At 39.1% G+C, this 26,369-nt stretch overlaps 57 non-coding genes across 57 annotated transcripts; all 57 read left to right on the top strand.

The window, feature by feature from the left end:
• Nucleotides 1-304: 304 nt before the first annotated feature.
• Trnal-cag (transfer RNA leucine (anticodon CAG)) lies at nucleotides 305-388 on the top strand. Its single transcript has one exon. It is a non-coding gene; the product is annotated as a tRNA-Leu (tRNA).
• Nucleotides 389-714: 326 nt separating this feature from the next.
• Nucleotides 715-798, top strand: Trnal-cag (transfer RNA leucine (anticodon CAG)). Its single transcript has one exon. It is a non-coding gene; the product is annotated as a tRNA-Leu (tRNA).
• Nucleotides 799-1,124: 326 nt separating this feature from the next.
• Trnal-cag (transfer RNA leucine (anticodon CAG)) lies at nucleotides 1,125-1,208 on the top strand. Its single transcript has one exon. It is a non-coding gene; the product is annotated as a tRNA-Leu (tRNA).
• A 326-nt stretch (nucleotides 1,209-1,534) lies between these two features.
• Trnal-cag (transfer RNA leucine (anticodon CAG)) lies at nucleotides 1,535-1,618 on the top strand. The gene has a single exon. It is a non-coding gene; the product is annotated as a tRNA-Leu (tRNA).
• Nucleotides 1,619-1,944: 326 nt separating this feature from the next.
• On the top strand, nucleotides 1,945-2,028 carry Trnal-cag (transfer RNA leucine (anticodon CAG)). Its single transcript has one exon. It is a non-coding gene; the product is annotated as a tRNA-Leu (tRNA).
• A 326-nt stretch (nucleotides 2,029-2,354) lies between these two features.
• On the top strand, nucleotides 2,355-2,438 carry Trnal-cag (transfer RNA leucine (anticodon CAG)). Its single transcript has one exon. It is a non-coding gene; the product is annotated as a tRNA-Leu (tRNA).
• A 326-nt stretch (nucleotides 2,439-2,764) lies between these two features.
• On the top strand, nucleotides 2,765-2,848 carry Trnal-cag (transfer RNA leucine (anticodon CAG)). The gene has a single exon. It is a non-coding gene; the product is annotated as a tRNA-Leu (tRNA).
• A 326-nt stretch (nucleotides 2,849-3,174) lies between these two features.
• Nucleotides 3,175-3,258, top strand: Trnal-cag (transfer RNA leucine (anticodon CAG)). The gene has a single exon. It is a non-coding gene; the product is annotated as a tRNA-Leu (tRNA).
• A 326-nt stretch (nucleotides 3,259-3,584) lies between these two features.
• Trnal-cag (transfer RNA leucine (anticodon CAG)) lies at nucleotides 3,585-3,668 on the top strand. The gene has a single exon. It is a non-coding gene; the product is annotated as a tRNA-Leu (tRNA).
• Nucleotides 3,669-3,994: 326 nt separating this feature from the next.
• On the top strand, nucleotides 3,995-4,078 carry Trnal-cag (transfer RNA leucine (anticodon CAG)). Its single transcript has one exon. It is a non-coding gene; the product is annotated as a tRNA-Leu (tRNA).
• A 326-nt stretch (nucleotides 4,079-4,404) lies between these two features.
• Trnal-cag (transfer RNA leucine (anticodon CAG)) lies at nucleotides 4,405-4,488 on the top strand. Its single transcript has one exon. It is a non-coding gene; the product is annotated as a tRNA-Leu (tRNA).
• Nucleotides 4,489-4,814: 326 nt separating this feature from the next.
• Trnal-cag (transfer RNA leucine (anticodon CAG)) lies at nucleotides 4,815-4,898 on the top strand. The gene has a single exon. It is a non-coding gene; the product is annotated as a tRNA-Leu (tRNA).
• A 326-nt stretch (nucleotides 4,899-5,224) lies between these two features.
• Trnal-cag (transfer RNA leucine (anticodon CAG)) lies at nucleotides 5,225-5,308 on the top strand. Its single transcript has one exon. It is a non-coding gene; the product is annotated as a tRNA-Leu (tRNA).
• Nucleotides 5,309-5,634: 326 nt separating this feature from the next.
• Trnal-cag (transfer RNA leucine (anticodon CAG)) lies at nucleotides 5,635-5,718 on the top strand. The gene has a single exon. It is a non-coding gene; the product is annotated as a tRNA-Leu (tRNA).
• A 326-nt stretch (nucleotides 5,719-6,044) lies between these two features.
• Trnal-cag (transfer RNA leucine (anticodon CAG)) lies at nucleotides 6,045-6,128 on the top strand. Its single transcript has one exon. It is a non-coding gene; the product is annotated as a tRNA-Leu (tRNA).
• A 326-nt stretch (nucleotides 6,129-6,454) lies between these two features.
• On the top strand, nucleotides 6,455-6,538 carry Trnal-cag (transfer RNA leucine (anticodon CAG)). The gene has a single exon. It is a non-coding gene; the product is annotated as a tRNA-Leu (tRNA).
• Nucleotides 6,539-6,864: 326 nt separating this feature from the next.
• On the top strand, nucleotides 6,865-6,948 carry Trnal-cag (transfer RNA leucine (anticodon CAG)). Its single transcript has one exon. It is a non-coding gene; the product is annotated as a tRNA-Leu (tRNA).
• A 326-nt stretch (nucleotides 6,949-7,274) lies between these two features.
• Nucleotides 7,275-7,358, top strand: Trnal-cag (transfer RNA leucine (anticodon CAG)). The gene has a single exon. It is a non-coding gene; the product is annotated as a tRNA-Leu (tRNA).
• A 326-nt stretch (nucleotides 7,359-7,684) lies between these two features.
• Nucleotides 7,685-7,768, top strand: Trnal-cag (transfer RNA leucine (anticodon CAG)). The gene has a single exon. It is a non-coding gene; the product is annotated as a tRNA-Leu (tRNA).
• Nucleotides 7,769-8,094: 326 nt separating this feature from the next.
• Nucleotides 8,095-8,178, top strand: Trnal-cag (transfer RNA leucine (anticodon CAG)). Its single transcript has one exon. It is a non-coding gene; the product is annotated as a tRNA-Leu (tRNA).
• A 741-nt stretch (nucleotides 8,179-8,919) lies between these two features.
• Trnal-cag (transfer RNA leucine (anticodon CAG)) lies at nucleotides 8,920-9,003 on the top strand. Its single transcript has one exon. It is a non-coding gene; the product is annotated as a tRNA-Leu (tRNA).
• A 741-nt stretch (nucleotides 9,004-9,744) lies between these two features.
• Nucleotides 9,745-9,828, top strand: Trnal-cag (transfer RNA leucine (anticodon CAG)). Its single transcript has one exon. It is a non-coding gene; the product is annotated as a tRNA-Leu (tRNA).
• Nucleotides 9,829-10,154: 326 nt separating this feature from the next.
• Trnal-cag (transfer RNA leucine (anticodon CAG)) lies at nucleotides 10,155-10,238 on the top strand. The gene has a single exon. It is a non-coding gene; the product is annotated as a tRNA-Leu (tRNA).
• A 726-nt stretch (nucleotides 10,239-10,964) lies between these two features.
• On the top strand, nucleotides 10,965-11,048 carry Trnal-cag (transfer RNA leucine (anticodon CAG)). The gene has a single exon. It is a non-coding gene; the product is annotated as a tRNA-Leu (tRNA).
• Nucleotides 11,049-11,374: 326 nt separating this feature from the next.
• Trnal-cag (transfer RNA leucine (anticodon CAG)) lies at nucleotides 11,375-11,458 on the top strand. Its single transcript has one exon. It is a non-coding gene; the product is annotated as a tRNA-Leu (tRNA).
• A 326-nt stretch (nucleotides 11,459-11,784) lies between these two features.
• Trnal-cag (transfer RNA leucine (anticodon CAG)) lies at nucleotides 11,785-11,868 on the top strand. The gene has a single exon. It is a non-coding gene; the product is annotated as a tRNA-Leu (tRNA).
• Nucleotides 11,869-12,194: 326 nt separating this feature from the next.
• Trnal-cag (transfer RNA leucine (anticodon CAG)) lies at nucleotides 12,195-12,278 on the top strand. The gene has a single exon. It is a non-coding gene; the product is annotated as a tRNA-Leu (tRNA).
• Nucleotides 12,279-12,604: 326 nt separating this feature from the next.
• On the top strand, nucleotides 12,605-12,688 carry Trnal-cag (transfer RNA leucine (anticodon CAG)). Its single transcript has one exon. It is a non-coding gene; the product is annotated as a tRNA-Leu (tRNA).
• Nucleotides 12,689-13,014: 326 nt separating this feature from the next.
• Nucleotides 13,015-13,098, top strand: Trnal-cag (transfer RNA leucine (anticodon CAG)). The gene has a single exon. It is a non-coding gene; the product is annotated as a tRNA-Leu (tRNA).
• Nucleotides 13,099-13,424: 326 nt separating this feature from the next.
• Nucleotides 13,425-13,508, top strand: Trnal-cag (transfer RNA leucine (anticodon CAG)). Its single transcript has one exon. It is a non-coding gene; the product is annotated as a tRNA-Leu (tRNA).
• A 326-nt stretch (nucleotides 13,509-13,834) lies between these two features.
• Trnal-cag (transfer RNA leucine (anticodon CAG)) lies at nucleotides 13,835-13,918 on the top strand. The gene has a single exon. It is a non-coding gene; the product is annotated as a tRNA-Leu (tRNA).
• Nucleotides 13,919-14,244: 326 nt separating this feature from the next.
• Nucleotides 14,245-14,328, top strand: Trnal-cag (transfer RNA leucine (anticodon CAG)). Its single transcript has one exon. It is a non-coding gene; the product is annotated as a tRNA-Leu (tRNA).
• A 326-nt stretch (nucleotides 14,329-14,654) lies between these two features.
• Nucleotides 14,655-14,738, top strand: Trnal-cag (transfer RNA leucine (anticodon CAG)). The gene has a single exon. It is a non-coding gene; the product is annotated as a tRNA-Leu (tRNA).
• Nucleotides 14,739-15,064: 326 nt separating this feature from the next.
• On the top strand, nucleotides 15,065-15,148 carry Trnal-cag (transfer RNA leucine (anticodon CAG)). The gene has a single exon. It is a non-coding gene; the product is annotated as a tRNA-Leu (tRNA).
• A 736-nt stretch (nucleotides 15,149-15,884) lies between these two features.
• Nucleotides 15,885-15,968, top strand: Trnal-cag (transfer RNA leucine (anticodon CAG)). Its single transcript has one exon. It is a non-coding gene; the product is annotated as a tRNA-Leu (tRNA).
• Nucleotides 15,969-16,294: 326 nt separating this feature from the next.
• Nucleotides 16,295-16,378, top strand: Trnal-cag (transfer RNA leucine (anticodon CAG)). The gene has a single exon. It is a non-coding gene; the product is annotated as a tRNA-Leu (tRNA).
• Nucleotides 16,379-16,704: 326 nt separating this feature from the next.
• On the top strand, nucleotides 16,705-16,788 carry Trnal-cag (transfer RNA leucine (anticodon CAG)). Its single transcript has one exon. It is a non-coding gene; the product is annotated as a tRNA-Leu (tRNA).
• Nucleotides 16,789-17,114: 326 nt separating this feature from the next.
• Nucleotides 17,115-17,198, top strand: Trnal-cag (transfer RNA leucine (anticodon CAG)). The gene has a single exon. It is a non-coding gene; the product is annotated as a tRNA-Leu (tRNA).
• Nucleotides 17,199-17,524: 326 nt separating this feature from the next.
• On the top strand, nucleotides 17,525-17,608 carry Trnal-cag (transfer RNA leucine (anticodon CAG)). Its single transcript has one exon. It is a non-coding gene; the product is annotated as a tRNA-Leu (tRNA).
• Nucleotides 17,609-18,344: 736 nt separating this feature from the next.
• Nucleotides 18,345-18,428, top strand: Trnal-cag (transfer RNA leucine (anticodon CAG)). The gene has a single exon. It is a non-coding gene; the product is annotated as a tRNA-Leu (tRNA).
• Nucleotides 18,429-18,754: 326 nt separating this feature from the next.
• On the top strand, nucleotides 18,755-18,838 carry Trnal-cag (transfer RNA leucine (anticodon CAG)). The gene has a single exon. It is a non-coding gene; the product is annotated as a tRNA-Leu (tRNA).
• A 326-nt stretch (nucleotides 18,839-19,164) lies between these two features.
• Nucleotides 19,165-19,248, top strand: Trnal-cag (transfer RNA leucine (anticodon CAG)). The gene has a single exon. It is a non-coding gene; the product is annotated as a tRNA-Leu (tRNA).
• Nucleotides 19,249-19,574: 326 nt separating this feature from the next.
• On the top strand, nucleotides 19,575-19,658 carry Trnal-cag (transfer RNA leucine (anticodon CAG)). The gene has a single exon. It is a non-coding gene; the product is annotated as a tRNA-Leu (tRNA).
• A 326-nt stretch (nucleotides 19,659-19,984) lies between these two features.
• On the top strand, nucleotides 19,985-20,068 carry Trnal-cag (transfer RNA leucine (anticodon CAG)). The gene has a single exon. It is a non-coding gene; the product is annotated as a tRNA-Leu (tRNA).
• Nucleotides 20,069-20,394: 326 nt separating this feature from the next.
• Nucleotides 20,395-20,478, top strand: Trnal-cag (transfer RNA leucine (anticodon CAG)). The gene has a single exon. It is a non-coding gene; the product is annotated as a tRNA-Leu (tRNA).
• A 326-nt stretch (nucleotides 20,479-20,804) lies between these two features.
• Trnal-cag (transfer RNA leucine (anticodon CAG)) lies at nucleotides 20,805-20,888 on the top strand. The gene has a single exon. It is a non-coding gene; the product is annotated as a tRNA-Leu (tRNA).
• A 326-nt stretch (nucleotides 20,889-21,214) lies between these two features.
• On the top strand, nucleotides 21,215-21,298 carry Trnal-cag (transfer RNA leucine (anticodon CAG)). Its single transcript has one exon. It is a non-coding gene; the product is annotated as a tRNA-Leu (tRNA).
• Nucleotides 21,299-21,624: 326 nt separating this feature from the next.
• On the top strand, nucleotides 21,625-21,708 carry Trnal-cag (transfer RNA leucine (anticodon CAG)). Its single transcript has one exon. It is a non-coding gene; the product is annotated as a tRNA-Leu (tRNA).
• Nucleotides 21,709-22,034: 326 nt separating this feature from the next.
• Trnal-cag (transfer RNA leucine (anticodon CAG)) lies at nucleotides 22,035-22,118 on the top strand. The gene has a single exon. It is a non-coding gene; the product is annotated as a tRNA-Leu (tRNA).
• Nucleotides 22,119-22,444: 326 nt separating this feature from the next.
• On the top strand, nucleotides 22,445-22,528 carry Trnal-cag (transfer RNA leucine (anticodon CAG)). The gene has a single exon. It is a non-coding gene; the product is annotated as a tRNA-Leu (tRNA).
• A 326-nt stretch (nucleotides 22,529-22,854) lies between these two features.
• Trnal-cag (transfer RNA leucine (anticodon CAG)) lies at nucleotides 22,855-22,938 on the top strand. Its single transcript has one exon. It is a non-coding gene; the product is annotated as a tRNA-Leu (tRNA).
• Nucleotides 22,939-23,264: 326 nt separating this feature from the next.
• On the top strand, nucleotides 23,265-23,348 carry Trnal-cag (transfer RNA leucine (anticodon CAG)). The gene has a single exon. It is a non-coding gene; the product is annotated as a tRNA-Leu (tRNA).
• Nucleotides 23,349-23,674: 326 nt separating this feature from the next.
• Trnal-cag (transfer RNA leucine (anticodon CAG)) lies at nucleotides 23,675-23,758 on the top strand. Its single transcript has one exon. It is a non-coding gene; the product is annotated as a tRNA-Leu (tRNA).
• A 736-nt stretch (nucleotides 23,759-24,494) lies between these two features.
• On the top strand, nucleotides 24,495-24,578 carry Trnal-cag (transfer RNA leucine (anticodon CAG)). The gene has a single exon. It is a non-coding gene; the product is annotated as a tRNA-Leu (tRNA).
• A 326-nt stretch (nucleotides 24,579-24,904) lies between these two features.
• Trnal-cag (transfer RNA leucine (anticodon CAG)) lies at nucleotides 24,905-24,988 on the top strand. Its single transcript has one exon. It is a non-coding gene; the product is annotated as a tRNA-Leu (tRNA).
• Nucleotides 24,989-25,314: 326 nt separating this feature from the next.
• Nucleotides 25,315-25,398, top strand: Trnal-cag (transfer RNA leucine (anticodon CAG)). Its single transcript has one exon. It is a non-coding gene; the product is annotated as a tRNA-Leu (tRNA).
• A 326-nt stretch (nucleotides 25,399-25,724) lies between these two features.
• On the top strand, nucleotides 25,725-25,808 carry Trnal-cag (transfer RNA leucine (anticodon CAG)). The gene has a single exon. It is a non-coding gene; the product is annotated as a tRNA-Leu (tRNA).
• Nucleotides 25,809-26,369: the final 561 nt, after the last annotated feature.

Genomic DNA, 26,369 nt, shown 5'->3' with positions numbered 1-26,369 from the left:
CTATACATGTTATAGACATCGGACAGTTTAACCATTGCAAAATAGCTTGTACACAATAGCGCAAATTTGTAAATGTGCCAAAGCTGTTTTTAAGGATACAAAGCTCCTCAAAACTCGTTTCTGAACATGTTGAACGAGGATATTCTCTTAATTGACAAACAAGAAGTGTTTTTATCAAAGCCTTTACTACAATTCTATCTATAAAAGCTTCATCTGATCCAACACTTGCCTATGCTTGACTTTAAAGATTTTTTGGGGGATGCTGAGATATAAAGTGACAAATTAGTGACACTTACGATGTCTTGTCAGGATGGCCGAGTGGTCTAAGGCGCTGCGTTCAGGTCGCAGTCTGGTTCTCCAGGCGTGGGTTCGAATCCCACTTCTGACAAATGGTATATTTTTAATGGCACCTATACATGTTATAGACATCGGACAGTTTAACCATTGCAAAATAGCTTGTACACAATAGCGCAAATTTGTAAATGTGCCAAAGCTGTTTTTAAGGATACAAAGCTCCTCAAAACTCGTTTCTGAACATGTTGAACGAGGATATTCTCTTAATTGACAAACAAGAAGTGTTTTTATCAAAGCCATTACTACAATTCTATCTATAAAAGCTTCATCTGATCCAACACTTGCCTATGCTTGACTTTAAAGATTTTTTGGGGGATGCTGAGATATAAAGTGACAAATTAGTGACACTTACGATGTCTTGTCAGGATGGCCGAGTGGTCTAAGGCGCTGCGTTCAGGTCGCAGTCTGGTTCTCCAGGCGTGGGTTCGAATCCCACTTCTGACAAATGGTATATTTTTAATGGCACCTATACATGTTATAGACATCGGACAGTTTAACCATTGCAAAATAGCTTGTACACAATAGCGCAAATTTGTAAATGTGCCAAAGCTGTTTTTAAGGATACAAAGCTCCTCAAAACTCGTTTCTGAACATGTTGAACGAGGATATTCTCTTAATTGACAAACAAGAAGTGTTTTTATCAAAGCCATTACTACAATTCTATCTATAAAAGCTTCATCTGATCCAACACTTGCCTATGCTTGACTTTAAAGATTTTTTGGGGGATGCTGAGATATAAAGTGACAAATTAGTGACACTTACGATGTCTTGTCAGGATGGCCGAGTGGTCTAAGGCGCTGCGTTCAGGTCGCAGTCTGGTTCTCCAGGCGTGGGTTCGAATCCCACTTCTGACAAATGGTATATTTTTAATGGCACCTATACATGTTATAGACATCGGACAGTTTAACCATTGCAAAATAGCTTGTACACAATAGCGCAAATTTGTAAATGTGCCAAAGCTGTTTTTAAGGATACAAAGCTCCTCAAAACTCGTTTCTGAACATGTTGAACGAGGATATTCTCTTAATTGACAAACAAGAAGTGTTTTTATCAAAGCCTTTACTACAATTCTATCTATAAAAGCTTCATCTGATCCAACACTTGCCTATGCTTGACTTTAAAGATTTTTTGGGGGATGCTGAGATATAAAGTGACAAATTAGTGACACTTACGATGTCTTGTCAGGATGGCCGAGTGGTCTAAGGCGCTGCGTTCAGGTCGCAGTCTGGTTCTCCAGGCGTGGGTTCGAATCCCACTTCTGACAAATGGTATATTTTTAATGGCACCTATACATGTTATAGACATCGGACAGTTTAACCATTGCAAAATAGCTTGTACACAATAGCGCAAATTTGTAAATGTGCCAAAGCTGTTTTTAAGGATACAAAGCTCCTCAAAACTCGTTTCTGAACATGTTGAACGAGGATATTCTCTTAATTGACAAACAAGAAGTGTTTTTATCAAAGCCATTACTACAATTCTATCTATAAAAGCTTCATCTGATCCAACACTTGCCTATGCTTGACTTTAAAGATTTTTTGGGGGATGCTGAGATATAAAGTGACAAATTAGTGACACTTACGATGTCTTGTCAGGATGGCCGAGTGGTCTAAGGCGCTGCGTTCAGGTCGCAGTCTGGTTCTCCAGGCGTGGGTTCGAATCCCACTTCTGACAAATGGTATATTTTTAATGGCACCTATACATGTTATAGACATCGGACAGTTTAACCATTGCAAAATAGCTTGTACACAATAGCGCAAATTTGTAAATGTGCCAAAGCTGTTTTTAAGGATACAAAGCTCCTCAAAACTCGTTTCTGAACATGTTGAACGAGGATATTCTCTTAATTGACAAACAAGAAGTGTTTTTATCAAAGCCATTACTACAATTCTATCTATAAAAGCTTCATCTGATCCAACACTTGCCTATGCTTGACTTTAAAGATTTTTTGGGGGATGCTGAGATATAAAGTGACAAATTAGTGACACTTACGATGTCTTGTCAGGATGGCCGAGTGGTCTAAGGCGCTGCGTTCAGGTCGCAGTCTGGTTCTCCAGGCGTGGGTTCGAATCCCACTTCTGACAAATGGTATATTTTTAATGGCACCTATACATGTTATAGACATCGGACAGTTTAACCATTGCAAAATAGCTTGTACACAATAGCGCAAATTTGTAAATGTGCCAAAGCTGTTTTTAAGGATACAAAGCTCCTCAAAACTCGTTTCTGAACATGTTGAACGAGGATATTCTCTTAATTGACAAACAAGAAGTGTTTTTATCAAAGCCATTACTACAATTCTATCTATAAAAGCTTCATCTGATCCAACACTTGCCTATGCTTGACTTTAAAGATTTGTTGGGGGATGCTGAGATATAAAGTGACAAATTAGTGACACTTACGATGTCTTGTCAGGATGGCCGAGTGGTCTAAGGCGCTGCGTTCAGGTCGCAGTCTGGTTCTCCAGGCGTGGGTTCGAATCCCACTTCTGACAAATGGTATATTTTTAATGGCACCTATACATGTTATAGACATCGGACAGTTTAACCATTGCAAAATAGCTTGTACACAATAGCGCAAATTTGTAAATGTGCCAAAGCTGTTTTTAAGGATACAAAGCTCCTCAAAACTCGTTTCTGAACATGTTGAACGAGGATATTCTCTTAATTGACAAACAAGAAGTGTTTTTATCAAAGCCATTACTACAATTCTATCTATAAAAGCTTCATCTGATCCAACACTTGCCTATGCTTGACTTTAAAGATTTGTTGGGGGATGCTGAGATATAAAGTGACAAATTAGTGACACTTACGATGTCTTGTCAGGATGGCCGAGTGGTCTAAGGCGCTGCGTTCAGGTCGCAGTCTGGTTCTCCAGGCGTGGGTTCGAATCCCACTTCTGACAAATGGTATATTTTTAATGGCACCTATACATGTTATAGACATCGGACAGTTTAACCATTGCAAAATAGCTTGTACACAATAGCGCAAATTTGTAAATGTGCCAAAGCTGTTTTTAAGGATACAAAGCTCCTCAAAACTCGTTTCTGAACATGTTGAACGAGGATATTCTCTTAATTGACAAACAAGAAGTGTTTTTATCAAAGCCATTACTACAATTCTATCTATAAAAGCTTCATCTGATCCAACACTTGCCTATGCTTGACTTTAAAGATTTGTTGGGGGATGCTGAGATATAAAGTGACAAATTAGTGACACTTACGATGTCTTGTCAGGATGGCCGAGTGGTCTAAGGCGCTGCGTTCAGGTCGCAGTCTGGTTCTCCAGGCGTGGGTTCGAATCCCACTTCTGACAAATGGTATATTTTTAATGGCACCTATACATGTTATAGACATCGGACAGTTTAACCATTGCAAAATAGCTTGTACACAATAGCGCAAATTTGTAAATGTGCCAAAGCTGTTTTTAAGGATACAAAGCTCCTCAAAACTCGTTTCTGAACATGTTGAACGAGGATATTCTCTTAATTGACAAACAAGAAGTGTTTTTATCAAAGCCATTACTACAATTCTATCTATAAAAGCTTCATCTGATCCAACACTTGCCTATGCTTGACTTTAAAGATTTTTTGGGGGATGCTGAGATATAAAGTGACAAATTAGTGACACTTACGATGTCTTGTCAGGATGGCCGAGTGGTCTAAGGCGCTGCGTTCAGGTCGCAGTCTGGTTCTCCAGGCGTGGGTTCGAATCCCACTTCTGACAAATGGTATATTTTTAATGGCACCTATACATGTTATAGACATCGGACAGTTTAACCATTGCAAAATAGCTTGTACACAATAGCGCAAATTTGTAAATGTGCCAAAGCTGTTTTTAAGGATACAAAGCTCCTCAAAACTCGTTTCTGAACATGTTGAACGAGGATATTCTCTTAATTGACAAACAAGAAGTGTTTTTATCAAAGCCATTACTACAATTCTATCTATAAAAGCTTCATCTGATCCAACACTTGCCTATGCTTGACTTTAAAGATTTGTTGGGGGATGCTGAGATATAAAGTGACAAATTAGTGACACTTACGATGTCTTGTCAGGATGGCCGAGTGGTCTAAGGCGCTGCGTTCAGGTCGCAGTCTGGTTCTCCAGGCGTGGGTTCGAATCCCACTTCTGACAAATGGTATATTTTTAATGGCACCTATACATGTTATAGACATCGGACAGTTTAACCATTGCAAAATAGCTTGTACACAATAGCGCAAATTTGTAAATGTGCCAAAGCTGTTTTTAAGGATACAAAGCTCCTCAAAACTCGTTTCTGAACATGTTGAACGAGGATATTCTCTTAATTGACAAACAAGAAGTGTTTTTATCAAAGCCATTACTACAATTCTATCTATAAAAGCTTCATCTGATCCAACACTTGCCTATGCTTGACTTTAAAGATTTGTTGGGGGATGCTGAGATATAAAGTGACAAATTAGTGACACTTACGATGTCTTGTCAGGATGGCCGAGTGGTCTAAGGCGCTGCGTTCAGGTCGCAGTCTGGTTCTCCAGGCGTGGGTTCGAATCCCACTTCTGACAAATGGTATATTTTTAATGGCACCTATACATGTTATAGACATCGGACAGTTTAACCATTGCAAAATAGCTTGTACACAATAGCGCAAATTTGTAAATGTGCCAAAGCTGTTTTTAAGGATACAAAGCTCCTCAAAACTCGTTTCTGAACATGCTGAACGAGGATATTCTCTTAATTGACAAACAAGAAGTGTTTTTATCAAAGCCATTACTACAATTCTATCTATAAAAGCTTCATCCGATCCAACACTTGCCTATGCTTGACTTTAAAGATTTGTTGGGGGATGCTGAGATATAAAGTGACAAATTAGTGACACTTACGATGTCTTGTCAGGATGGCCGAGTGGTCTAAGGCGCTGCGTTCAGGTCGCAGTCTGGTTCTCCAGGCGTGGGTTCGAATCCCACTTCTGACAAATGGTATATTTTTAATGGCACCTATACATGTTATAGACATCGGACAGTTTAACCATTGCAAAATAGCTTGTACACAATAGCGCAAATTTGTAAATGTGCCAAAGCTGTTTTTAAGGATACAAAGCTCCTCAAAACTCGTTTCTGAACATGTTGAACGAGGATATTCTCTTAATTGACAAACAAGAAGTGTTTTTATCAAAGCCATTACTACAATTCTATCTATAAAAGCTTCATCTGATCCAACACTTGCCTATGCTTGACTTTAAAGATTTGTTGGGGGATGCTGAGATATAAAGTGACAAATTAGTGACACTTACGATGTCTTGTCAGGATGGCCGAGTGGTCTAAGGCGCTGCGTTCAGGTCGCAGTCTGGTTCTCCAGGCGTGGGTTCGAATCCCACTTCTGACAAATGGTATATTTTTAATGGCACCTATACATGTTATAGACATCGGACAGTTTAACCATTGCAAAATAGCTTGTACACAATAGCGCAAATTTGTAAATGTGCCAAAGCTGTTTTTAAGGATACAAAGCTCCTCAAAACTCGTTTCTGAACATGTTGAACGAGGATATTCTCTTAATTGACAAACAAGAAGTGTTTTTATCAAAGCCATTACTACAATTCTATCTATAAAAGCTTCATCTGATCCAACACTTGCCTATGCTTGACTTTAAAGATTTGTTGGGGGATGCTGAGATATAAAGTGACAAATTAGTGACACTTACGATGTCTTGTCAGGATGGCCGAGTGGTCTAAGGCGCTGCGTTCAGGTCGCAGTCTGGTTCTCCAGGCGTGGGTTCGAATCCCACTTCTGACAAATGGTATATTTTTAATGGCACCTATACATGTTATAGACATCGGACAGTTTAACCATTGCAAAATAGCTTGTACACAATAGCGCAAATTTGTAAATGTGCCAAAGCTGTTTTTAAGGATACAAAGCTCCTCAAAACTCGTTTCTGAACATGTTGAACGAGGATATTCTCTTAATTGACAAACAAGAAGTGTTTTTATCAAAGCCATTACTACAATTCTATCTATAAAAGCTTCATCTGATCCAACACTTGCCTATGCTTGACTTTAAAGATTTGTTGGGGGATGCTGAGATATAAAGTGACAAATTAGTGACACTTACGATGTCTTGTCAGGATGGCCGAGTGGTCTAAGGCGCTGCGTTCAGGTCGCAGTCTGGTTCTCCAGGCGTGGGTTCGAATCCCACTTCTGACAAATGGTATATTTTTAATGGCACCTATACATGTTATAGACATCGGACAGTTTAACCATTGCAAAATAGCTTGTACACAATAGCGCAAATTTGTAAATGTGCCAAAGCTGTTTTTAAGGATACAAAGCTCCTCAAAACTCGTTTCTGAACATGTTGAACGAGGATATTCTCTTAATTGACAAACAAGAAGTGTTTTTATCAAAGCCATTACTACAATTCTATCTATAAAAGCTTCATCTGATCCAACACTTGCCTATGCTTGACTTTAAAGATTTTTTGGGGGATGCTGAGATATAAAGTGACAAATTAGTGACACTTACGATGTCTTGTCAGGATGGCCGAGTGGTCTAAGGCGCTGCGTTCAGGTCGCAGTCTGGTTCTCCAGGCGTGGGTTCGAATCCCACTTCTGACAAATGGTATATTTTTAATGGCACCTATACATGTTATAGACATCGGACAGTTTAACCATTGCAAAATAGCTTGTACACAATAGCGCAAATTTGTAAATGTGCCAAAGCTGTTTTTAAGGATACAAAGCTCCTCAAAACTCGTTTCTGAACATGTTGAACGAGGATATTCTCTTAATTGACAAACAAGAAGTGTTTTTATCAAAGCCATTACTACAATTCTATCTATAAAAGCTTCATCTGATCCAACACTTGCCTATGCTTGACTTTAAAGATTTGTTGGGGGATGCTGAGATATAAAGTGACAAATTAGTGACACTTACGATGTCTTGTCAGGATGGCCGAGTGGTCTAAGGCGCTGCGTTCAGGTCGCAGTCTGGTTCTCCAGGCGTGGGTTCGAATCCCACTTCTGACAAATGGTATATTTTTAATGGCACCTATACATGTTATAGACATCGGACAGTTTAACCATTGCAAAATAGCTTGTACACAATAGCGCAAATTTGTAAATGTGCCAAAGCTGTTTTTAAGGATACAAAGCTCCTCAAAACTCGTTTCTGAACATGTTGAACGAGGATATTCTCTTAATTGACAAACAAGAAGTGTTTTTATCAAAGCCATTACTACAATTCTATCTATAAAAGCTTCATCTGATCCAACACTTGCCTATGCTTGACTTTAAAGATTTGTTGGGGGATGCTGAGATATAAAGTGACAAATTAGTGACACTTACGATGTCTTGTCAGGATGGCCGAGTGGTCTAAGGCGCTGCGTTCAGGTCGCAGTCTGGTTCTCCAGGCGTGGGTTCGAATCCCACTTCTGACAAATGGTATATTTTTAATGGCACCTATACATGTTATAGACATCGGACAGTTTAACCATTGCAAAATAGCTTGTACACAATAGCGCAAATTTGTAAATGTGCCAAAGCTGTTTTTAAGGATACAAAGCTCCTCAAAACTCGTTTCTGAACATGCTGAACGAGGATATTCTCTTAATTGACAAACAAGAAGTGTTTTTATCAAAGCCATTACTACAATTCTATCTATAAAAGCTTCATCCGATCCAACACTTGCCTATGCTTGACTTTAAAGATTTTTTGGGGGGTGCTGAGATATAAAGTGACAAATTAGTGACACTTACGATGTCTTGTCAGGATGGCCGAGTGGTCTAAGGCGCTGCGTTCAGGTCGCAGTCTGGTTCTCCAGGCGTGGGTTCGAATCCCACTTCTGACAAATGGTATATTTTTAATGGCACCTATACATGTTATAGACATCGGACAGTTTAACCATTGCAAAATAGCTTGTACACAATAGCGCAAATTTGTAAATGTGCCAAAGCTGTTTTTAAGGATACAAAGCTCCTCAAAACTCGTTTCTGAACATGTTGAACGAGGATATTCTCTCAATTGACAAACAAGAAGTGTTTTTATCAAATCCATTACTACAATTCTATCTATAAAAGCTTCATCTGATCCAACACTTGCCTATGCTTGACTTTAAAGATTTTTTGGGGGATGCTGAGATATAAAGTGACAAATTAGTGACACTTACGATGTCTTGTCAGGATGGCCGAGTGGTCTAAGGCGCTGCGTTCAGGTCGCAGTCTGGTTCTCCAGGCGTGGGTTCGAATCCCACTTCTAACAAATGGTATATTTTTAATGGCACCTATACATGTTATAGACATCGGACAGTTTAACCATTGCAAAATAGCTTGTACACAATAGCGCAAATTTGTAAATGTGCCAAAGCTGTTTTTAAGGATACAAAGCTCCTCAAAACTCGTTTCTGAACATGTTGAACGAGGATATTCTCTTAATTGACAAACAAGAATTTAAGTGTTTTTATCAAAGCCATTACTACAATTCTATCTATAAAAGCTTCATCTGATCCAACACTTGCCTATGCTTGACTTTAAAGATTTTTTGGGGGATGCTGAGATATAAAGTGACAAATTAGTGACACTTACGATGTCTTGTCAGGATGGCCGAGTGGTCTAAGGCGCTGCGTTCAGGTCGCAGTCTGGTTCTCCAGGCGTGGGTTCGAATCCCACTTCTGACAAATGGTATATTTTTAATGGCACCTATACATGTTATAGACATCGGACAGTTTAACCATTGCAAAATAGCTTGTACACAATAGCGCAAATTTGTAAATGTGCCAAAGCTGTTTTTAAGGATACAAAGCTCCTCAAAACTCGTTTCTGAACATGTTGAACGAGGATATTCTCTCAATTGACAAACAAGAAGTGTTTTTATCAAATCCATTACTACAATTCTATCTATAAAAGCTTCATCTGATCCAACACTTGCCTATGCTTGACTTTAAAGATTTTTTGGGGGATGCTGAGATATAAAGTGACAAATTAGTGACACTTACGATGTCTTGTCAGGATGGCCGAGTGGTCTAAGGCGCTGCGTTCAGGTCGCAGTCTGGTTCTCCAGGCGTGGGTTCGAATCCCACTTCTAACAAATGGTATATTTTTAATGGCACCTATACATGTTATAGACATCGGACAGTTTAACCATTGCAAAATAGCTTGTACACAATAGCGCAAATTTGTAAATGTGCCAAAGCTGTTTTTAAGGATACAAAGCTCCTCAAAACTCGTTTCTGAACATGTTGAACGAGGATATTCTCTTAATTGACAAACAAGAATTTAAGTGTTTTTATCAAAGCCATTACTACAATTCTATCTATAAAAGCTTCATCTGATCCAACACTTGCCTATGCTTGACTTTAAAGATTTTTTGGGGGATGCTGAGATATAAAGTGACAAATTAGTGACACTTACGATGTCTTGTCAGGATGGCCGAGTGGTCTAAGGCGCTGCGTTCAGGTCGCAGTCTGGTTCTCCAGGCGTGGGTTCGAATCCCACTTCTGACAAATGGTATATTTTTAATGGCACCTATACATGTTATAGACATCGGACAGTTTAACCATTGCAAAATAGCTTGTACACAATAGCGCAAATTTGTAAATGTGCCAAAGCTGTTTTTAAGGATACAAAGCTCCTCAAAACTCGTTTCTGAACATGTTGAACGAGGATATTCTCTTAATTGACAAACAAGAAGTGTTTTTATCAAAGCCATTACTACAATTCTATCTATAAAAGCTTCATCTGATCCAACACTTGCCTATGCTTGACTTTAAAGATTTTTTGGGGGATGCTGAGATATAAAGTGACAAATTAGTGACACTTACGATGTCTTGTCAGGATGGCCGAGTGGTCTAAGGCGCTGCGTTCAGGTCGCAGTCTGGTTCTCCAGGCGTGGGTTCGAATCCCACTTCTGACAAATGGTATATTTTTAATGGCACCTATACATGTTATAGACATCGGACAGTTTAACCATTGCAAAATAGCTTGTACACAATAGCGCAAATTTGTAAATGTGCCAAAGCTGTTTTTAAGGATACAAAGCTCCTCAAAACTCGTTTCTGAACATGTTGAACGAGGATATTCTCTTAATTGACAAACAAGAAGTGTTTTTATCAAAGCCATTACTACAATTCTATCTATAAAAGCTTCATCTGATCCAACACTTGCCTATGCTTGACTTTAAAGATTTTTTGGGGGATGCTGAGATATAAAGTGACAAATTAGTCACATTTACGATGTCTTGTCAGGATGGCCGAGTGGTCTAAGGCGCTGCGTTCAGGTCGCAGTCTGGTTCTCCAGGCGTGGGTTCGAATCCCAATATTTTTAATGGCACCTATACATGTTATAGACATCGGACAGTTTAACCATTGCAAAATAGCTTGTACACAATAGCGCAAATTTGTAAATGTGCCAAAGCTGTTTTTAAGGATACAAAGCTCCTCAAAACTCGTTTCTGAACATGTTGAACGAGGATATTCTCTTAATTGACAAACAAGAATTTAAGTGTTTTTATCAAAGCCATTACTACAATTCTATCTATAAAAGCTTCATCTGATCCAACACTTGCCTATGCTTGACTTTAAAGATTTTTTGGGGGATGCTGAGATATAAAGTGACAAATTAGTGACACTTACGATGTCTTGTCAGGATGGCCGAGTGGTCTAAGGCGCTGCGTTCAGGTCGCAGTCTGGTTCTCCAGGCGTGGGTTCGAATCCCACTTCTGACAAATGGTATATTTTTAATGGCACCTATACATGTTATAGACATCGGACAGTTTAACCATTGCAAAATAGCTTGTACACAATAGCGCAAATTTGTAAATGTGCCAAAGCTGTTTTTAAGGATACAAAGCTCCTCAAAACTCGTTTCTGAACATGTTGAACGAGGATATTCTCTTAATTGACAAACAAGAAGTGTTTTTATCAAAGCCATTACTACAATTCTATCTATAAAAGCTTCATCTGATCCAACACTTGCCTATGCTTGACTTTAAAGATTTTTTGGGGGATGCTGAGATATAAAGTGACAAATTAGTGACACTTACGATGTCTTGTCAGGATGGCCGAGTGGTCTAAGGCGCTGCGTTCAGGTCGCAGTCTGGTTCTCCAGGCGTGGGTTCGAATCCCACTTCTGACAAATGGTATATTTTTAATGGCACCTATACATGTTATAGACATCGGACAGTTTAACCATTGCAAAATAGCTTGTACACAATAGCGCAAATTTGTAAATGTGCCAAAGCTGTTTTTAAGGATACAAAGCTCCTCAAAACTCGTTTCTGAACATGTTGAACGAGGATATTCTCTTAATTGACAAACAAGAAGTGTTTTTATCAAAGCCATTACTACAATTCTATCTATAAAAGCTTCATCTGATCCAACACTTGCCTATGCTTGACTTTAAAGATTTTTTGGGGGATGCTGAGATATAAAGTGACAAATTAGTGACACTTACGATGTCTTGTCAGGATGGCCGAGTGGTCTAAGGCGCTGCGTTCAGGTCGCAGTCTGGTTCTCCAGGCGTGGGTTCGAATCCCACTTCTGACAAATGGTATATTTTTAATGGCACCTATACATGTTATAGACATCGGACAGTTTAACCATTGCAAAATAGCTTGTACACAATAGCGCAAATTTGTAAATGTGCCAAAGCTGTTTTTAAGGATACAAAGCTCCTCAAAACTCGTTTCTGAACATGTTGAACGAGGATATTCTCTTAATTGACAAACAAGAAGTGTTTTTATCAAAGCCATTACTACAATTCTATCTATAAAAGCTTCATCTGATCCAACACTTGCCTATGCTTGACTTTAAAGATTTTTTGGGGGATGCTGAGATATAAAGTGACAAATTAGTGACACTTACGAAGTCTTGTCAGGATGGCCGAGTGGTCTAAGGCGCTGCGTTCAGGTCGCAGTCTGGTTCTCCAGGCGTGGGTTCGAATCCCACTTCTGACAAATGGTATATTTTTAATGGCACCTATACATGTTATAGACATCGGACAGTTTAACCATTGCAAAATAGCTTGTACACAATAGCGCAAATTTGTAAATGTGCCAAAGCTGTTTTTAAGGATACAAAGCTCCTCAAAACTCGTTTCTGAACATGTTGAACGAGGATATTCTCTTAATTGACAAACAAGAAGTGTTTTTATCAAAGCCATTACTACAATTCTATCTATAAAAGCTTCATCTGATCCAACACTTGCCTATGCTTGACTTTAAAGATTTTTTGGGGGATGCTGAGATATAAAGTGACAAATTAGTGACACTTACGAAGTCTTGTCAGGATGGCCGAGTGGTCTAAGGCGCTGCGTTCAGGTCGCAGTCTGGTTCTCCAGGCGTGGGTTCGAATCCCACTTCTGACAAATGGTATATTTTTAATGGCACCTATACATGTTATAGACATCGGACAGTTTAACCATTGCAAAATAGCTTGTACACAATAGCGCAAATTTGTAAATGTGCCAAAGCTGTTTTTAAGGATACAAAGCTCCTCAAAACTCGTTTCTGAACATGTTGAACGAGGATATTCTCTTAATTGACAAACAAGAAGTGTTTTTATCAAAGCCATTACTACAATTCTATCTATAAAAGCTTCATCCGATCCAACACTTGCCTATGCTTGACTTTAAAGATTTTTTGGGGGATGCTGAGATATAAAGTGACAAATTAGTGACACTTACGATGTCTTGTCAGGATGGCCGAGTGGTCTAAGGCGCTGCGTTCAGGTCGCAGTCTGGTTCTCCAGGCGTGGGTTCGAATCCCACTTCTGACAAATGGTATATTTTTAATGGCACCTATACATGTTATAGACATCGGACAGTTTAACCATTGCAAAATAGCTTGTACACAATAGCGCAAATTTGTAAATGTGCCAAAGCTGTTTTTAAGGATACAAAGCTCCTCAAAACTCGTTTCTGAACATGTTGAACGAGGATATTCTCTTAATTGACAAACAAGAAGTGTTTTTATCAAAGCCATTACTACAATTCTATCTATAAAAGCTTCATCCGATCCAACACTTGCCTATGCTTGACTTTAAAGATTTTTTGGGGGATGCTGAGATATAAAGTGACAAATTAGTGACACTTACGATGTCTTGTCAGGATGGCCGAGTGGTCTAAGGCGCTGCGTTCAGGTCGCAGTCTGGTTCTCCAGGCGTGGGTTCGAATCCCACTTCTGACAAATGGTATATTTTTAATGGCACCTATACATGTTATAGACATCGGACAGTTTAACCATTGCAAAATAGCTTGTACACAATAGCGCAAATTTGTAAATGTGCCAAAGCTGTTTTTAAGGATACAAAGCTCCTCAAAACTCGTTTCTGAACATGTTGAACGAGGATATTCTCTTAATTGACAAACAAGAAGTGTTTTTATCAAAGCCATTACTACAATTCTATCTATAAAAGCTTCATCCGATCCAACACTTGCCTATGCTTGACTTTAAAGATTTTTTGGGGGATGCTGAGATATAAAGTGACAAATTAGTGACACTTACGATGTCTTGTCAGGATGGCCGAGTGGTCTAAGGCGCTGCGTTCAGGTCGCAGTCTGGTTCTCCAGGCGTGGGTTCGAATCCCACTTCTGACAAATGGTATATTTTTAATGGCACCTATACATGTTATAGACATCGGACAGTTTAACCATTGCAAAATAGCTTGTACACAATAGCGCAAATTTGTAAATGTGCCAAAGCTGTTTTTAAGGATACAAAGCTCCTCAAAACTCGTTTCTGAACATGTTGAACGAGGATATTCTCTTAATTGACAAACAAGAAGTGTTTTTATCAAAGCCATTACTACAATTCTATCTATAAAAGCTTCATCCGATCCAACACTTGCCTATGCTTGACTTTAAAGATTTTTTGGGGGATGCTGAGATATAAAGTGACAAATTAGTGACACTTACGATGTCTTGTCAGGATGGCCGAGTGGTCTAAGGCGCTGCGTTCAGGTCGCAGTCTGGTTCTCCAGGCGTGGGTTCGAATCCCACTTCTGACAAATGGTATATTTTTAATGGCACCTATACATGTTATAGACATCGGACAGTTTAACCATTGCAAAATAGCTTGTACACAATAGCGCAAATTTGTAAATGTGCCAAAGCTGTTTTTAAGGATACAAAGCTCCTCAAAACTCGTTTCTGAACATGTTGAACGAGGATATTCTCTTAATTGACAAACAAGAAGTGTTTTTATCAAAGCCATTACTACAATTCTATCTATAAAAGCTTCATCCGATCCAACACTTGCCTATGCTTGACTTTAAAGATTTTTTGGGGGATGCTGAGATATAAAGTGACAAATTAGTGACACTTACGATGTCTTGTCAGGATGGCCGAGTGGTCTAAGGCGCTGCGTTCAGGTCGCAGTCTGGTTCTCCAGGCGTGGGTTCGAATCCCACTTCTGACAAATGGTATATTTTTAATGGCACCTATACATGTTATAGACATCGGACAGTTTAACCATTGCAAAATAGCTTGTACACAATAGCGCAAATTTGTAAATGTGCCAAAGCTGTTTTTAAGGATACAAAGCTCCTCAAAACTCGTTTCTGAACATGTTGAACGAGGATATTCTCTTAATTGACAAACAAGAAGTGTTTTTATCAAAGCCATTACTACAATTCTATCTATAAAAGCTTCATCTGATCCAACACTTGCCTATGCTTGACTTTAAAGATTTTTTGGGGGATGCTGAGATATAAAGTGACAAATTAGTGACACTTACGATGTCTTGTCAGGATGGCCGAGTGGTCTAAGGCGCTGCGTTCAGGTCGCAGTCTGGTTCTCCAGGCGTGGGTTCGAATCCCACTTCTGACAAATGGTATATTTTTAATGGCACCTATACATGTTATAGACATCGGACAGTTTAACCATTGCAAAATAGCTTGTACACAATAGCGCAAATTTGTAAATGTGCCAAAGCTGTTTTTAAGGATACAAAGCTCCTCAAAACTCGTTTCTGAACATGTTGAACGAGGATATTCTCTTAATTGACAAACAAGAAGTGTTTTTATCAAAGCCATTACTACAATTCTATCTATAAAAGCTTCATCCGATCCAACACTTGCCTATGCTTGACTTTAAAGATTTTTTGGGGGATGCTGAGATATAAAGTGACAAATTAGTGACACTTACGATGTCTTGTCAGGATGGCCGAGTGGTCTAAGGCGCTGCGTTCAGGTCACAGTCTGGTTCTCCAGGCGTGGGTTCGAATCCCACTTCTGACAAATGGTATATTTTTAATGGCACCTATACATGTTATAGACATCGGACAGTTTAACCATTGCAAAATAGCTTGTACACAATAGCGCAAATTTGTAAATGTGCCAAAGCTGTTTTTAAGGATACAAAGCTCCTCAAAACTCGTTTCTGAACATGTTGAACGAGGATATTCTCTTAATTGACAAACAAGAAGTGTTTTTATCAAAGCCATTACTACAATTCTATCTATAAAAGCTTCATCCGATCCAACACTTGCCTATGCTTGACTTTAAAGATTTTTTGGGGGATGCTGAGATATAAAGTGACAAATTAGTGACACTTACGATGTCTTGTCAGGATGGCCGAGTGGTCTAAGGCGCTGCGTTCAGGTCGCAGTCTGGTTCTCCAGGCGTGGGTTCGAATCCCACTTCTGACAAATGGTATATTTTTAATGGCACCTATACATGTTATAGACATCGGACAGTTTAACCATTGCAAAATAGCTTGTACACAATAGCGCAAATTTGTAAATGTGCCAAAGCTGTTTTTAAGGATACAAAGCTCCTCAAAACTCGTTTCTGAACATGTTGAACGAGGATATTCTCTTAATTGACAAACAAGAAGTGTTTTTATCAAAGCCATTACTACAATTCTATCTATAAAAGCTTCATCCGATCCAACACTTGCCTATGCTTGACTTTAAAGATTTTTTGGGGGATGCTGAGATATAAAGTGACAAATTAGTGACACTTACGATGTCTTGTCAGGATGGCCGAGTGGTCTAAGGCGCTGCGTTCAGGTCGCAGTCTGGTTCTCCAGGCGTGGGTTCGAATCCCACTTCTGACAAATGGTATATTTTTAATGGCACCTATACATGTTATAGACATCGGACAGTTTAACCATTGCAAAATAGCTTGTACACAATAGCGCAAATTTGTAAATGTGCCAAAGCTGTTTTTAAGGATACAAAGCTCCTCAAAACTCGTTTCTGAACATGTTGAACGAGGATATTCTCTTAATTGACAAACAAGAAGTGTTTTTATCAAAGCCATTACTACAATTCTATCTATAAAAGCTTCATCTGATCCAACACTTGCCTATGCTTGACTTTAAAGATTTTTTGGGGGATGCTGAGATATAAAGTGACAAATTAGTGACACTTACGATGTCTTGTCAGGATGGCCGAGTGGTCTAAGGCGCTGCGTTCAGGTCGCAGTCTGGTTCTCCAGGCGTGGGTTCGAATCCCACTTCTGACAAATGGTATATTTTTAATGGCACCTATACATGTTATAGACATCGGACAGTTTAACCATTGCAAAATAGCTTGTACACAATAGCGCAAATTTGTAAATGTGCCAAAGCTGTTTTTAAGGATACAAAGCTCCTCAAAACTCGTTTCTGAACATGTTGAACGAGGATATTCTCTTAATTGACAAACAAGAAGTGTTTTTATCAAAGCCATTACTACAATTCTATCTATAAAAGCTTCATCCGATCCAACACTTGCCTATGCTTGACTTTAAAGATTTTTTGGGGGATGCTGAGATATAAAGTGACAAATTAGTGACACTTACGATGTCTTGTCAGGATGGCCGAGTGGTCTAAGGCGCTGCGTTCAGGTCGCAGTCTGGTTCTCCAGGCGTGGGTTCGAATCCCACTTCTGACAAATGGTATATTTTTAATGGCACCTATACATGTTATAGACATCGGACAGTTTAACCATTGCAAAATAGCTTGTACACAATAGCGCAAATTTGTAAATGTGCCAAAGCTGTTTTTAAGGATACAAAGCTCCTCAAAACTCGTTTCTGAACATGTTGAACGAGGATATTCTCTTAATTGACAAACAAGAAGTGTTTTTATCAAAGCCATTACTACAATTCTATCTATAAAAGCTTCATCCGATCCAACACTTGCCTATGCTTGACTTTAAAGATTTTTTGGGGGATGCTGAGATATAAAGTGACAAATTAGTGACACTTACGATGTCTTGTCAGGATGGCCGAGTGGTCTAAGGCGCTGCGTTCAGGTCGCAGTCTGGTTCTCCAGGCGTGGGTTCGAATCCCACTTCTGACAAATGGTATATTTTTAATGGCACCTATACATGTTATAGACATCGGACAGTTTAACCATTGCAAAATAGCTTGTACACAATAGCGCAAATTTGTAAATGTGCCAAAGCTGTTTTTAAGGATACAAAGCTCCTCAAAACTCGTTTCTGAACATGTTGAACGAGGATATTCTCTTAATTGACAAACAAGAAGTGTTTTTATCAAAGCCATTACTACAATTCTATCTATAAAAGCTTCATCCGATCCAACACTTGCCTATGCTTGACTTTAAAGATTTTTTGGGGGATGCTGAGATATAAAGTGACAAATTAGTGACACTTACGATGTCTTGTCAGGATGGCCGAGTGGTCTAAGGCGCTGCGTTCAGGTCACAGTCTGGTTCTCCAGGCGTGGGTTCGAATCCCACTTCTGACAAATGGTATATTTTTAATGGCACCTATACATGTTATAGACATCGGACAGTTTAACCATTGCAAAATAGCTTGTACACAATAGCGCAAATTTGTAAATGTGCCAAAGCTGTTTTTAAGGATACAAAGCTCCTCAAAACTCGTTTCTGAACATGTTGAACGAGGATATTCTCTTAATTGACAAACAAGAAGTGTTTTTATCAAAGCCATTACTACAATTCTATCTATAAAAGCTTCATCCGATCCAACACTTGCCTATGCTTGACTTTAAAGATTTTTTGGGGGATGCTGAGATATAAAGTGACAAATTAGTGACACTTACGATGTCTTGTCAGGATGGCCGAGTGGTCTAAGGCGCTGCGTTCAGGTCGCAGTCTGGTTCTCCAGGCGTGGGTTCGAATCCCACTTCTGACAAATGGTATATTTTTAATGGCACCTATACATGTTATAGACATCGGACAGTTTAACCATTGCAAAATAGCTTGTACACAATAGCGCAAATTTGTAAATGTGCCAAAGCTGTTTTTAAGGATACAAAGCTCCTCAAAACTCGTTTCTGAACATGTTGAACGAGGATATTCTCTTAATTGACAAACAAGAAGTGTTTTTATCAAAGCCATTACTACAATTCTATCTATAAAAGCTTCATCCGATCCAACACTTGCCTATGCTTGACTTTAAAGATTTTTTGGGGGATGCTGAGATATAAAGTGACAAATTAGTGACACTTACGATGTCTTGTCAGGATGGCCGAGTGGTCTAAGGCGCTGCGTTCAGGTCGCAGTCTGGTTCTCCAGGCGTGGGTTCGAATCCCACTTCTGACAAATGGTATATTTTTAATGGCACCTATACATGTTATAGACATCGGACAGTTTAACCATTGCAAAATAGCTTGTACACAATAGCGCAAATTTGTAAATGTGCCAAAGCTGTTTTTAAGGATACAAAGCTCCTCAAAACTCGTTTCTGAACATGTTGAACGAGGATATTCTCTTAATTGACAAACAAGAAGTGTTTTTATCAAAGCCATTACTACAATTCTATCTATAAAAGCTTCATCTGATCCAACACTTGCCTATGCTTGACTTTAAAGATTTTTTGGGGGATGCTGAGATATAAAGTGACAAATTAGTGACACTTACGATGTCTTGTCAGGATGGCCGAGTGGTCTAAGGCGCTGCGTTCAGGTCGCAGTCTGGTTCTCCAGGCGTGGGTTCGAATCCCACTTCTGACAAATGGTATATTTTTAATGGCACCTATACATGTTATAGACATCGGACAGTTTAACCATTGCAAAATAGCTTGTACACAATAGCGCAAATTTGTAAATGTGCCAAAGCTGTTTTTAAGGATACAAAGCTCCTCAAAACTCGTTTCTGAACATGTTGAACGAGGATATTCTCTTAATTGACAAACAAGAAGTGTTTTTATCAAAGCCATTACTACAATTCTATCTATAAAAGCTTCATCCGATCCAACACTTGCCTATGCTTGACTTTAAAGATTTTTTGGGGGATGCTGAGATATAAAGTGACAAATTAGTGACACTTACGATGTCTTGTCAGGATGGCCGAGTGGTCTAAGGCGCTGCGTTCAGGTCGCAGTCTGGTTCTCCAGGCGTGGGTTCGAATCCCACTTCTGACAAATGGTATATTTTTAATGGCACCTATACATGTTATAGACATCGGACAGTTTAACCATTGCAAAATAGCTTGTACACAATAGCGCAAATTTGTAAATGTGCCAAAGCTGTTTTTAAGGATACAAAGCTCCTCAAAACTCGTTTCTGAACATGTTGAACGAGGATATTCTCTTAATTGACAAACAAGAAGTGTTTTTATCAAAGCCATTACTACAATTCTATCTATAAAAGCTTCATCCGATCCAACACTTGCCTATGCTTGACTTTAAAGATTTTTTGGGGGATGCTGAGATATAAAGTGACAAATTAGTGACACTTACGATGTCTTGTCAGGATGGCCGAGTGGTCTAAGGCGCTGCGTTCAGGTCGCAGTCTGGTTCTCCAGGCGTGGGTTCGAATCCCACTTCTGACAAATGGTATATTTTTAATGGCACCTATACATGTTATAGACATCGGACAGTTTAACCATTGCAAAATAGCTTGTACACAATAGCGCAAATTTGTAAATGTGCCAAAGCTGTTTTTAAGGATACAAAGCTCCTCAAAACTCGTTTCTGAACATGTTGAACGAGGATATTCTCTTAATTGACAAACAAGAAGTGTTTTTATCAAAGCCATTACTACAATTCTATCTATAAAAGCTTCATCTGATCCAACACTTGCCTATGCTTGACTTTAAAGATTTTTTGGGGGATGCTGAGATATAAAGTGACAAATTAGTGACACTTACGATGTCTTGTCAGGATGGCCGAGTGGTCTAAGGCGCTGCGTTCAGGTCGCAGTCTGGTTCTCCAGGCGTGGGTTCGAATCCCACTTCTGACAAATGGTATATTTTTAATGGCACCTATACATGTTATAGACATCGGACAGTTTAACCATTGCAAAATAGCTTGTACACAATAGCGCAAATTTGTAAATGTGCCAAAGCTGTTTTTAAGGATACAAAGCTCCTCAAAACTCGTTTCTGAACATGTTGAACGAGGATATTCTCTTAATTGACAAACAAGAAGTGTTTTTATCAAAGCCATTACTACAATTCTATCTATAAAAGCTTCATCCGATCCAACACTTGCCTATGCTTGACTTTAAAGATTTTTTGGGGGATGCTGAGATATAAAGTGACAAATTAGTGACACTTACGATGTCTTGTCAGGATGGCCGAGTGGTCTAAGGCGCTGCGTTCAGGTCGCAGTCTGGTTCTCCAGGCGTGGGTTCGAATCCCACTTCTGACAAATGGTATATTTTTAATGGCACCTATACATGTTATAGACATCGGACAGTTTAACCATTGCAAAATAGCTTGTACACAATAGCGCAAATTTGTAAATGTGCCAAAGCTGTTTTTAAGGATACAAAGCTCCTCAAAACTCGTTTCTGAACATGTTGAACGAGGATATTCTCTTAATTGACAAACAAGAAGTGTTTTTATCAAAGCCATTACTACAATTCTATCTATAAAAGCTTCATCTGATCCAACACTTGCCTATGCTTGACTTTAAAGATTTTTTGGGGGATGCTGAGATATAAAGTGACAAATTAGTGACACTTACGATGTCTTGTCAGGATGGCCGAGTGGTCTAAGGCGCTGCGTTCAGGTCGCAGTCTGGTTCTCCAGGCGTGGGTTCGAATCCCACTTCTGACAAATGGTATATTTTTAATGGCACCTATACATGTTATAGACATCGGACAGTTTAACCATTGCAAAATAGCTTGTACACAATAGCGCAAATTTGTAAATGTGCCAAAGCTGTTTTTAAGGATACAAAGCTCCTCAAAACTCGTTTCTGAACATGTTGAACGAGGATATTCTCTTAATTGACAAACAAGAAGTGTTTTTATCAAAGCCATTACTACAATTCTATCTATAAAAGCTTCATCCGATCCAACACTTGCCTATGCTTGACTTTAAAGATTTTTTGGGGGATGCTGAGATATAAAGTGACAAATTAGTGACACTTACGATGTCTTGTCAGGATGGCCGAGTGGTCTAAGGCGCTGCGTTCAGGTCGCAGTCTGGTTCTCCAGGCGTGGGTTCGAATCCCACTTCTGACAAATGGTATATTTTTAATGGCACCTATACATGTTATAGACATCGGACAGTTTAACCATTGCAAAATAGCTTGTACACAATAGCGCAAATTTGTAAATGTGCCAAAGCTGTTTTTAAGGATACAAAGCTCCTCAAAACTCGTTTCTGAACATGTTGAACGAGGATATTCTCTTAATTGACAAACAAGAAGTGTTTTTATCAAAGCCATTACTACAATTCTATCTATAAAAGCTTCATCTGATCCAACACTTGCCTATGCTTGACTTTAAAGATTTTTTGGGGGATGCTGAGATATAAAGTGACAAATTAGTGACACTTACGATGTCTTGTCAGGATGGCCGAGTGGTCTAAGGCGCTGCGTTCAGGTCGCAGTCTGGTTCTCCAGGCGTGGGTTCGAATCCCACTTCTGACAAATGGTATATTTTTAATGGCACCTATACATGTTATAGACATCGGACAGTTTAACCATTGCAAAATAGCTTGTACACAATAGCGCAAATTTGTAAATGTGCCAAAGCTGTTTTTAAGGATACAAAGCTCCTCAAAACTCGTTTCTGAACATGTTGAACGAGGATATTCTCTTAATTGACAAACAAGAAGTGTTTTTATCAAAGCCATTACTACAATTCTATCTATAAAAGCTTCATCTGATCCAACACTTGCCTATGCTTGACTTTAAAGATTTTTTGGGGGATGCTGAGATATAAAGTGACAAATTAGTGACACTTACGATGTCTTGTCAGGATGGCCGAGTGGTCTAAGGCGCTGCGTTCAGGTCGCAGTCTGGTTCTCCAGGCGTGGGTTCGAATCCCACTTCTGACAAATGGTATATTTTTAATGGCACCTATACATGTTATAGACATCGGACAGTTTAACCATTGCAAAATAGCTTGTACACAATAGCGCAAATTTGTAAATGTGCCAAAGCTGTTTTTAAGGATACAAAGCTCCTCAAAACTCGTTTCTGAACATGTTGAACGAGGATATTCTCTTAATTGACAAACAAGAAGTGTTTTTATCAAAGCCATTACTACAATTCTATCTATAAAAGCTTCATCTGATCCAACACTTGCCTATGCTTGACTTTAAAGATTTTTTGGGGGATGCTGAGATATAAAGTGACAAATTAGTGACACTTACGATGTCTTGTCAGGATGGCCGAGTGGTCTAAGGCGCTGCGTTCAGGTCGCAGTCTGGTTCTCCAGGCGTGGGTTCGAATCCCACTTCTGACAAATGGTATATTTTTAATGGCACCTATACATGTTATAGACATCGGACAGTTTAACCATTGCAAAATAGCTTGTACACAATAGCGCAAATTTGTAAATGTGCCAAAGCTGTTTTTAAGGATACAAAGCTCCTCAAAACTCGTTTCTGAACATGTTGAACGAGGATATTCTCTTAATTGACAAACAAGAAGTGTTTTTATCAAAGCCATTACTACAATTCTATCTATAAAAGCTTCATCTGATCCAACACTTGCCTATGCTTGACTTTAAAGATTTTTTGGGGGATGCTGAGATATAAAGTGACAAATTAGTGACACTTACGATGTCTTGTCAGGATGGCCGAGTGGTCTAAGGCGCTGCGTTCAGGTCGCAGTCTGGTTCTCCAGGCGTGGGTTCGAATCCCACTTCTGACAAATGGTATATTTTTAATGGCACCTATACATGTTATAGACATCGGACAGTTTAACCATTGCAAAATAGCTTGTACACAATAGCGCAAATTTGTAAATGTGCCAAAGCTGTTTTTAAGGATACAAAGCTCCTCAAAACTCGTTTCTGAACATGTTGAACGAGGATATTCTCTTAATTGACAAACAAGAAGTGTTTTTATCAAAGCCATTACTACAATTCTATCTATAAAAGCTTCATCTGATCCAACACTTGCCTATGCTTGACTTTAAAGATTTTTTGGGGGATGCTGAGATATAAAGTGACAAATTAGTGACACTTACGATGTCTTGTCAGGATGGCCGAGTGGTCTAAGGCGCTGCGTTCAGGTCGCAGTCTGGTTCTCCAGGCGTGGGTTCGAATCCCACTTCTGACAAATGGTATATTTTTAATGGCACCTATACATGTTATAGACATCGGACAGTTTAACCATTGCAAAATAGCTTGTACACAATAGCGCAAATTTGTAAATGTGCCAAAGCTGTTTTTAAGGATACAAAGCTCCTCAAAACTCGTTTCTGAACATGTTGAACGAGGATATTCTCTTAATTGACAAACAAGAAGTGTTTTTATCAAAGCCATTACTACAATTCTATCTATAAAAGCTTCATCTGATCCAACACTTGCCTATGCTTGACTTTAAAGATTTTTTGGGGGATGCTGAGATATAAAGTGACAAATTAGTGACACTTACGATGTCTTGTCAGGATGCCCGAGTGGTCTAAGGCGCTGCGTTCAGGTCGCAGTCTGGTTCTCCAGGCGTGGGTTCGAATCCCACTTCTGACAAATGGTATATTTTTAATGGCACCTATACATGTTATAGACATCGGACAGTTTAACCATTGCAAAATAGCTTGTACACAATAGCGCAAATTTGTAAATGTGCCAAAGCTGTTTTTAAGGATACAAAGCTCCTCAAAACTCGTTTCTGAACATGTTGAACGAGGATATTCTCTTAATTGACAAACAAGAAGTGTTTTTATCAAAGCCATTACTACAATTCTATCTATAAAAGCTTCATCTGATCCAACACTTGCCTATGCTTGACTTTAAAGATTTTTTGGGGGATGCTGAGATATAAAGTGACAAATTAGTGACACTTACGATGTCTTGTCAGGATGGCCGAGTGGTCTAAGGCGCTGCGTTCAGGTCGCAGTCTGGTTCTCCAGGCGTGGGTTCGAATCCCACTTCTGACAAATGGTATATTTTTAATGGCACCTATACATGTTATAGACATCGGACAGTTTAACCATTGCAAAATAGCTTGTACACAATAGCGCAAATTTGTAAATGTGCCAAAGCTGTTTTTAAGGATACAAAGCTCCTCAAAACTCGTTTCTGAACATGTTGAACGAGGATATTCTCTTAATTGACAAACAAGAAGTGTTTTTATCAAAGCCATTACTACAATTCTATCTATAAAAGCTTCATCTGATCCAACACTTGCCTATGCTTGACTTTAAAGATTTTTTGGGGGATGCTGAGATATAAAGTGACAAATTAGTGACACTTACGATGTCTTGTCAGGATGGCCGAGTGGTCTAAGGCGCTGCGTTCAGGTCGCAGTCTGGTTCTCCAGGCGTGGGTTCGAATCCCACTTCTGACAAATGGTATATTTTTAATGGCACCTATACATGTTATAGACATCGGACAGTTTAACCATTGCAAAATAGCTTGTACACAATAGCGCAAATTTGTAAATGTGCCAAAGCTGTTTTTAAGGATACAAAGCTCCTCAAAACTCGTTTCTGAACATGTTGAACGAGGATATTCTCTTAATTGACAAACAAGAAGTGTTTTTATCAAAGCCATTACTACAATTCTATCTATAAAAGCTTCATCTGATCCAACACTTGCCTATGCTTGACTTTAAAGATTTTTTGGGGGATGCTGAGATATAAAGTGACAAATTAGTGACACTTACGATGTCTTGTCAGGATGGCCGAGTGGTCTAAGGCGCTGCGTTCAGGTCGCAGTCTGGTTCTCCAGGCGTGGGTTCGAATCCCACTTCTGACAAATGGTATATTTTTAATGGCACCTATACATGTTATAGACATCGGACAGTTTAACCATTGCAAAATAGCTTGTACACAATAGCGCAAATTTGTAAATGTGCCAAAGCTGTTTTTAAGGATACAAAGCTCCTCAAAACTCGTTTCTGAACATGTTGAACGAGGATATTCTCTTAATTGACAAACAAGAAGTGTTTTTATCAAAGCCATTACTACAATTCTATCTATAAAAGCTTCATCTGATCCAACACTTGCCTATGCTTGACTTTAAAGATTTTTTGGGGGATGCTGAGATATAAAGTGACAAATTAGTGACACTTACGATGTCTTGTCAGGATGGCCGAGTGGTCTAAGGCGCTGCGTTCAGGTCGCAGTCTGGTTCTCCAGGCGTGGGTTCGAATCCCACTTCTGACAAATGGTATATTTTTAATGGCACCTATACATGTTATAGACATCGGACAGTTTAACCATTGCAAAATAGCTTGTACACAATAGCGCAAATTTGTAAATGTGCCAAAGCTGTTTTTAAGGATACAAAGCTCCTCAAAACTCGTTTCTGAACATGTTGAACGAGGATATTCTCTTAATTGACAAACAAGAAGTGTTTTTATCAAAGCCATTACTACAATTCTATCTATAAAAGCTTCATCTGATCCAACACTTGCCTATGCTTGACTTTAAAGATTTTTTGGGGGATGCTGAGATATAAAGTGACAAATTAGTGACACTTACGATGTCTTGTCAGGATGGCCGAGTGGTCTAAGGCGCTGCGTTTAGGAATATCTACAGAAAGTGTGCAAGCAATTTCTGTGAGAAGGGCAATTGTGCATGTCGCAGGTTTGAACTCTGTGCTTGCTGTGGTTAAAGATGATCCCTCTTCGTACGATGTTACGCTTGACTCCAAGTCTAATGCAACAAAAATACTTAGTGGAGTTGAGATTTTAGATAAAGATTAAGAATGTTCGTTAATGTACT

Source organism: Mytilus galloprovincialis, unplaced genomic scaffold, assembly GCF_965363235.1.
Source record: "Mytilus galloprovincialis unplaced genomic scaffold, xbMytGall1.hap1.1 HAP1_SCAFFOLD_121, whole genome shotgun sequence".
Taxonomy (NCBI): Eukaryota; Metazoa; Mollusca; class Bivalvia; order Mytilida; family Mytilidae; genus Mytilus; species Mytilus galloprovincialis.
The sequence above is the reverse complement of the archived record's forward strand: the minus strand, read 5'-3'. Positions and strand labels throughout refer to the sequence as shown.